Source organism: Nicotiana attenuata, chromosome 1, assembly GCF_001879085.1.
Source record: "Nicotiana attenuata strain UT chromosome 1, NIATTr2, whole genome shotgun sequence".
Taxonomy (NCBI): domain Eukaryota; kingdom Viridiplantae; phylum Streptophyta; class Magnoliopsida; order Solanales; family Solanaceae; genus Nicotiana; species Nicotiana attenuata.
Genome location: NC_031989.1, coordinates 31,156,383 through 31,163,797, shown reverse-complemented (window position 1 = coordinate 31,163,797; position 7,415 = coordinate 31,156,383).

Here is a 7,415-nt window from a genome sequence, read left to right as displayed (position 1 = left end):
CTGACCAGGAGTGAATTTTTTGATATAGGGGTTGTATTCTGATTATGGAAGTTGGAGTAGGTCCGTAATGTTAAACGTGACTTGTGTGCAAAATTTGAGGTCAATCGGACGTGGTTTGATAGGTTTCGGCATGGAATATAGAAGTTTAAAGTTCTAAAGTTCATTAAGCTTGATTTGGGGCGCGATTCATGGTTTTGACGTTTTTTGATGTTATTTAAGCCCTCAGGCAAGTATGTGTTATGTTTGTAGACTTGTGTGGGTGTTTGGTTTGGAGCCTCAGGGGCTCGAGTGAGTTTCGGATAGGTTTAGGTTGTGTTGCACTTGTTTTTTATGCTTCATCGTCGTTTCTTCAAGCATAAATGGTACCACATTAAGCAAATGAACTACAAATTCAATTTTTATTGAACCATTAGATCCGTATCGTAATTACGGAGCCATAGCAAAAAGAGTCGAATTCGGACATCGTATGAGAGAGTTATGACTATTTTTGTCGGAAAAAACTGTTGGTTTCTGGTGTGGTCGCAATTGCGATGCCCAGTTCGCAATTGCGAACTTTTTGTCACAAATGCAACCTTTTCCAGCCCTATTGTTGTTGGCAATTGCGAATGCCTCTTCGCTTTTGCGAGCGTTCGCAATTGCGAACCCTAGATCGCAAATGTGACATCTGCAGCTTGTTTTTAGCTGTGTAACTCGGGTTTTTGCTTCATTTTGAACCCTAGGACCGAGAGTGGGCAATTTTGAGAGAGGATTTTCGTATCAAATCATTGCGTAAGTGCCTCTAACCAATTTTCAATTATATTTTGTGATTATACCTTATTTTTAACATCAAAATTCATGAGAATCTAAAGGAAAATTTGGGAAAAATTATAAATTCTTTCAAAACGTAAAATGATGATTTGATGGACGAATTGGTATCGAATTTGATAATTTTGGTATGGTTGAACTCGTATTAAAATGAGTGTTCGGGTTTTGTAAATTTTATCGGGTTCCGAGATGCGGGCTCGGGGAGTTGACTTTTGTTGACTTTTTGCAAGTTGTGTAAGGATCATAGCTCTATTAATTGGAATTATTTTCTCTTGCATTGTTTGATGTATTCAAGTCGTCTTTGGCTAGATTGAGCCGAGAAGTGGTGAATTGATAAAGGAAAATCTAAATTGAGTATTGATTTAGCCGAATTTAGGGTTTGAGCGTAATCTTGGACCTGAAAGTGGTCTTTGAGGTGAGGTAGGTCTCCTTTCTAACCTTGTAAGAGGGAATTAACCTAATAGGTGAAATAATTCGATATATGTTTCGAATTGTGGAGGCAACATATGCATGAGGTGACGAGAGTCCGTGCATAGCTACTTGTGATGACCCAAAGGGTCATCTTTTGTATTAGAATCCGGTTCCGTATTCTGAGGCCTTGAAAATCTCATTTCATCCCTCCTCAATTTGCGTGCACAGTCCGGGCTTGTATCCGGAAAGCCTTTATGTGAAAAATTCAAGAAAAGATGATTTTTGGCTTAAAAGATGATTTTTGTTGACTTCGGTCAACGTTTTGGGTAAACGGACCCGGACCCATGTTCCGATGGTCCCGGAGTCTATAGTAAAATATGGGACCAGCGCGTATGCCCGGAATCAAATTCCGAGGTCCCTAGCCCGAGAAATGAATTTTTGAAGAAAATTGATAAGACTGAAAATGTAATAATTTAAAAGATTTTATCTTGTTGGTATCGGGCTCGTATTTTGGTTCCGGAGCCCAGTACATGTCATTTATAATATTTAAACCTTATCTGTGAAATTTGGTGAAAAACGGAAGTGATTTGACGTGATTCGGACCTTTGGTTGAGAAAATAAGAAGTTTAAAACTATCTTGAAATTTTCATGTGTTTTGGTGTTGAATTCATAGTTCTATGTGTTATTTTGGCAATTTGATCGCATGAGCAAGTTCGTATGATGTTTTAAGACTGGTGTGCATGTTTGGTTTGGAGCCCCGAGGGCTCGGGTGAGTTTTGGATAGGTCATGGAGTGATTTGGAACTTAAGAAAATTTTTCGTATGTTTTAGGTCTGCAGACTTCGCATTTGCGAAGTCTGACTCGCAAATGCGAGCACCGCAATTACGAAGATATTTCGCATTTGCGATCACAAGGCTGGGAAGGGGACCTTCGCATTTGCGAAACTCAGCGTCACATTTGTGATGAGAACAGGGGCCGCATTTGCGAACACTTGTTCGCATTTGCGATGCCAGCAGGCTTGGCCAAGCTTCGCATTTACGAAGTAATGTCCGCATTTGCGAACCTGTGATAGCAAATGCAATACCTGCAACTGTTCAAAATGATTTTTGGACGGGATTTTTCATTCATTCTCCTATTTTTCAAAACCTAAACTTCAAGAGGCTATTTTCCAACGACCATTTCTTCCGCAAATCCTAGGTAAAAGATTCTTAACTCATTTCTTTCAATCTATTTCATCTTAATACAAGATTTCATCCTAGAATGTAGGGATTTTCATGGTGGAATTGGGTGTTTTTTGGTAGAACTTAGGAATTTAAAAATTTGGGGATTTGGACCTTAAATTGAGGTTGGATTCCAAAACCAATTGTATATCCGTGCTCGGAGGTGAATGGGTAATCAGGTTTTGGTCCGAATTTCAAATTTTGACCAAGCGGGCCCAGGGTCAATGTCACACCTCCTTTTTTACACACCACCCCCGGAAGGTAGTGTATAAGGGAGTTTTTCCAATTTAAGTGACATTATTCGAAATGGGATTATTTATTCAATTTAGAGTCGCCACTTGGGATAGTTTGTTTTCTGGTGTCCCAAGTCACCGGTTTATTTTAAATCCCAAATCGAGGAAGATTTCGACTTTCCTTTTGAAGTCTGCGAACCAGAAATTCTGAATAAGGAATTCTGTTAACCCGAGGGAAGGTGTTAGGCACCCCCGAATTCCGTGGTTCTAGCACGGTCGCTTAAACTATTATAACTGGCCCGTTATCTGGTTTTAATACATGTTTTAAAACCTATTGTGCATTTTTAAACTTTAATCGCTTTTATTCATTTTTTAAAGAAAATTGCAACGTCATTTAAAATATGTCTTGGACCACGTCACATAAATGCACCCGCAGTCCGCAACACATTTTATACAACATTGTTGGGATTTGGATTTGGGTCACATAAATGCGCACCCAAATTTAGGAAGATAGATTATTAAAAATAGCGGTCTAAAGCAACTACGCATTGTTAACTTTGCGAGGGCCATGGAAATTTACTAAATGGCACGCCTGGAGTTCTAAGAACTTTAAAAGATATAATGAAGCAAGGGCCACGCATTTTGAGATTTTCTTTGGTATGGCGTGCCTCAAATTATTTCCAAGGATTTCTAACTCAACTGAAGCAGACTACGATGTTCTTGAATTAATTAATTGCGTCCATTAACAACCCCATTTACACTAGTATTTGCAAGGTCTCAAAAACAGGAAATCAAATCTATATAAGGTCTTATGAGATTACTAAGCTTAGACACTCAAGTTCGAAATTAAAAGAACAAAATAACAAACAAAGGACCTAAGATATTTTGAATCCAATCCAAACTCCATCACAGAAAATTCACTAGAAGAAATAACTAAAAAAAAAATAGCAAAAAAGCTTGGAATGGACACTTTAAAAATGAAAACTGGTAGATTAAAACTACCATGCGTGATGCCTCTGTTTATAAGCGTTAGATTTAGTGAAATGGTCCTATTTAATTTGTGGTCAGTTAAGTGATGGAGACAAAAATTCATTTATGCCACTGATCTATATCTGCATTCATGTACATTGTCAAAATTGAAAGCGGAACTTGACTTGCAAATGCACAGAATAGGGGACATTTACTAACAACTCACAACAACAACCTAAGAAAAATAATTGAAATGCTAATTTATATAGAGAATAACAACAAAAAGAAACGATGACGATCTTCTATAGCTTAACATGAATGACACATAAACAGAGCATACTATTTGCTGTATATTCTCAACGTTAAACCATCCAAACTAAAAGCATCTAGCAATTGAACAAACTAGTGATAGCCATCAAACAAAATTAATTATAGAACAGGTAACATATGAACAACTTCTAACAGTCCTTATTCCCAAACAACTTTGCAAATTTATATTATTTAATCAAGGAGCCATACCTGGACAGCAAGAAAAATAAAATAGAAAATAAGCTCTGAATGTGGAATGAAACAACAGCAGCGGAAATTCAGTTAGCTAGAGTGCAAGTCTACAGCTCTAAACCAGATAACCCAGCAGCTCCAAAAACCAAACAGCTCCAGCAAATTCGACAATTTCAACAGCTCAAACCATTTAGAGAAATCCCGGAAAATGTGTATCAATTGAATGACAAACCCAAAACCAACATTAAATCTTCTTTTTCATCGTTCTCTTTTCCCTTTTTTTTTTAATTTTTTTTTGGAGTCTTCTTTTCCAGATCTGAAAACCAATTTTTATTGATGTATTTTTGTGTGTGTATGTGTTCTTATTGGGTCTCCATCGTTGAGTGAAAATGAGAAGAAGAAGAAAGCGTGTAGCCAGGGGCGCCCTTTTTGTTTTTTTTTTCAAGAGAAGTGTCTAACCTTTCCAAAATCTGATCTATTTTTGTGCCTTAGTTCCCCTTATGTGAGGGATTAGGGCAAAGGGTAATGGGTATTTGGGTAGGGAGATTGGACTTTGAGTGGGTTATTGGGTTTGGGCAGATTTAGGTATAGGCTTTGGGCTCAGCATTAATTTTGGCTCAATTTCACAAGACAAACCTTTCTTTTCCAATTCTTTCTTTTATTTTCTAATTTTTTTCTTTTTCTTTTAATTAAAATCCTACAAATTAAAAATCTGAAATTATCCAAAATGTGAAATTAAACTAATTACAAAAATTATAAAAGCTATTTAATCCTAAATTAAAAGGGAAAAATCAATAAAAGGAAAAAGTGTAAAAATGAAGCAATTTTTTTTGTGATTTTCAATTTATTATTAAACAAATAATTATTGGTTAATTCTAAAAATATAAAAAAACAAATCCTAAATGAAATGCATGATATTTTGGTATTTTTCATGATTTAAATAAAACTTAAACATGCACAAAATGCAAACAATTGAATAAAATTCTACAAAAATTCCTAAAAGTGGCAAATAATTAAGAAAATCTATTTTCTTGGGATTCTGTAGGAGTAATTCATATAGGTCAAAAATCACGTGCTTACAGCTACCCCTCTTTGCTCGGAAACATGAAGAGTTTTCGGACAAAGATAAAGTGAGCAATATGAGGGATTTTTGCCTGTTTGAAACTCCATGAGAAGCATTTTTGAAAAGAGCCTGACCGAACCTTCCTTCAAAGGTTGCCTACATATCCTTGGCTATAAAGGAATCAGGTCAGTGTAGTTCTGGAAGTTTTGGTAGCTGGGACTATCGAGAAGCTGTGATTTCACAGCTGTTGATGTTGTTTCTGCTTGCTGAGCTCCTTATTACACCAAAATGAAAAATAAAAGAGCTAAGCTAGCTAATCCTATCAACTACGAGTTACAAAATTCCTATCTATAAATCTCTTGAAGCTCGATCTTTAGTCTTAGCCGGTTCTTGCTGTGGACTCCGATCTGAATCTTGATGCTCGTTAGCTGCAACCGCTGGCTCATTCTTCAGCTTTTGGATCAAGGCGAGACACGCGAAGCTTGTGACTTCAACCAAATTTTGAGCAGTCCGCATCCTTCTCCACTTCAACGCTTTGAGTTCACTTCTTTTTTGTTCTTTTCTTCTTTTCTTTATTTTGGATTGAGACTCATTCTTTTGGTCATCTCGAATCCTGTCCCTCGAGGTCAAACCTGCTCAGACACCAAAAACAAACAAACGAATGAAATTTTTCTGCCCCAGTTTTCACTAGAAAAATTTCGTGAGTTATTTGCAACACAAATCTAAGCTATATCTTTATTGAAAGCAACAAAAATCGGGATTGTGTATCCTTGGGAATAGGGAGTGAAGCCCTAAATTGGGAAGATTGTCAGGTTATGCTGGAAAGATGACCGGGTTATGCCGGAAAAGAAAAAGGGTCCTCGGGTTATGCCGGGGAAGTCATCGGGTTATGCTGGAAGAAAAGAAAAAGGTCCTCGGGTTATGCCGGGAGAAAAGAAAAAGGGTCACTAGGTTATGCCAGGGAGGTCATGCCGGGAGAAAAGGACAAATGTCCTCGGGTTATGCCGGGGAGAAAAGAAAAAGGGTCCCTGGGTTATGACAGGGAGGTCCACGGGTTATGCCGGGAGAAAATAAAAAAGGTCCACCGGTTATGCCGGGAGAAAAAAAAAAGGTCCTCGGGTTATGCAGGGGAGAAAAGGAAAAAGATCCTTGAATTATGCCAGGGAGGTCCACGGGTTATGCCGGGAGAAAAGAAAAAAGGTCCTTGGGTTATGCCAGGGAGGTCCACGGGTTATGCCGGGAGAATAGAGAAAAACTCCTTGGGTTATGCCAGGGAGGTCCACGGGTTATGCCGGGATTAAAGAAAAAGGTCCTTGGGTTATGCCAGGAAGATCCACGGGTTATGCCCGGAGAATACAAAAAAGCTCCTTGGGTTATGCCAGGGAGGTCCACGGGTTATGCCGGGATTAAAAGAGAAAAGCTCCTTGGGTTATGCCAGGGAGGTCCACGGGTTATGCCGGGAGAAAAAGAAAAAAGGTCCTTGGGTTATGCCTGGGAGGTCCACGGGTTATGCCGGGAGAAAAGAAAAAAGGTCTCTTGGTTATGCCAGGGAGGTCCACGGGTTATGCCGGGAGAAAAGGAAAAAGGTCCTTGGGTTATGCCGGGGAGGTCCACGGGTTATGCCGGAGGTCCAAGGGTTATGCCGGGAGAAAAGGAAAAAGGTCCTCAGGTTATGCCGGGGAGGTCCACGGGTTATGCCGGGAGGAAAGAAAAAAGTTCCTTGGGTTATGCCAGGGAGGTACATGGGTTATGCCGGGAGAAAAGAAAAAAGGTCCTTGGGTTATGCCAGGGAGGTCCACGGGTTATGCCGGGGAGAAAAGAAAAAAGGGTCCCTGGGTTATGCAAGGGAGAAAAGAAAAAGGTCCTTGGGTTATGCTAGGGAGGTCCACGGATTATGCCGGGAGAAAAGAAAAAAGGTCCTTGGGTTATGCCAGGGAGGTCCACGGGTTATGCCGGGAGAAAAGAAAAAATGTCCTGGGTTATGCCAGGGAGGTTCACGGGTTATGCCGGGATAAAAGAAAAAAGCTCCTTGGGTTATGCCAGGGAGGTCCACGGGTTATGTCGGGAGAAAGAAAAAATGTCCTGGGTTATGCCAGGGAGGTCCACGGGTTATGCCGGGATAAAAGAAAAAGGGTCCTTGGGTTATGCCAGGGAGGTCCACGGGTTATGCCGGGATAAAAGAAAAAAGGTCCTTGTGTTATGCCAGGGAGGTCC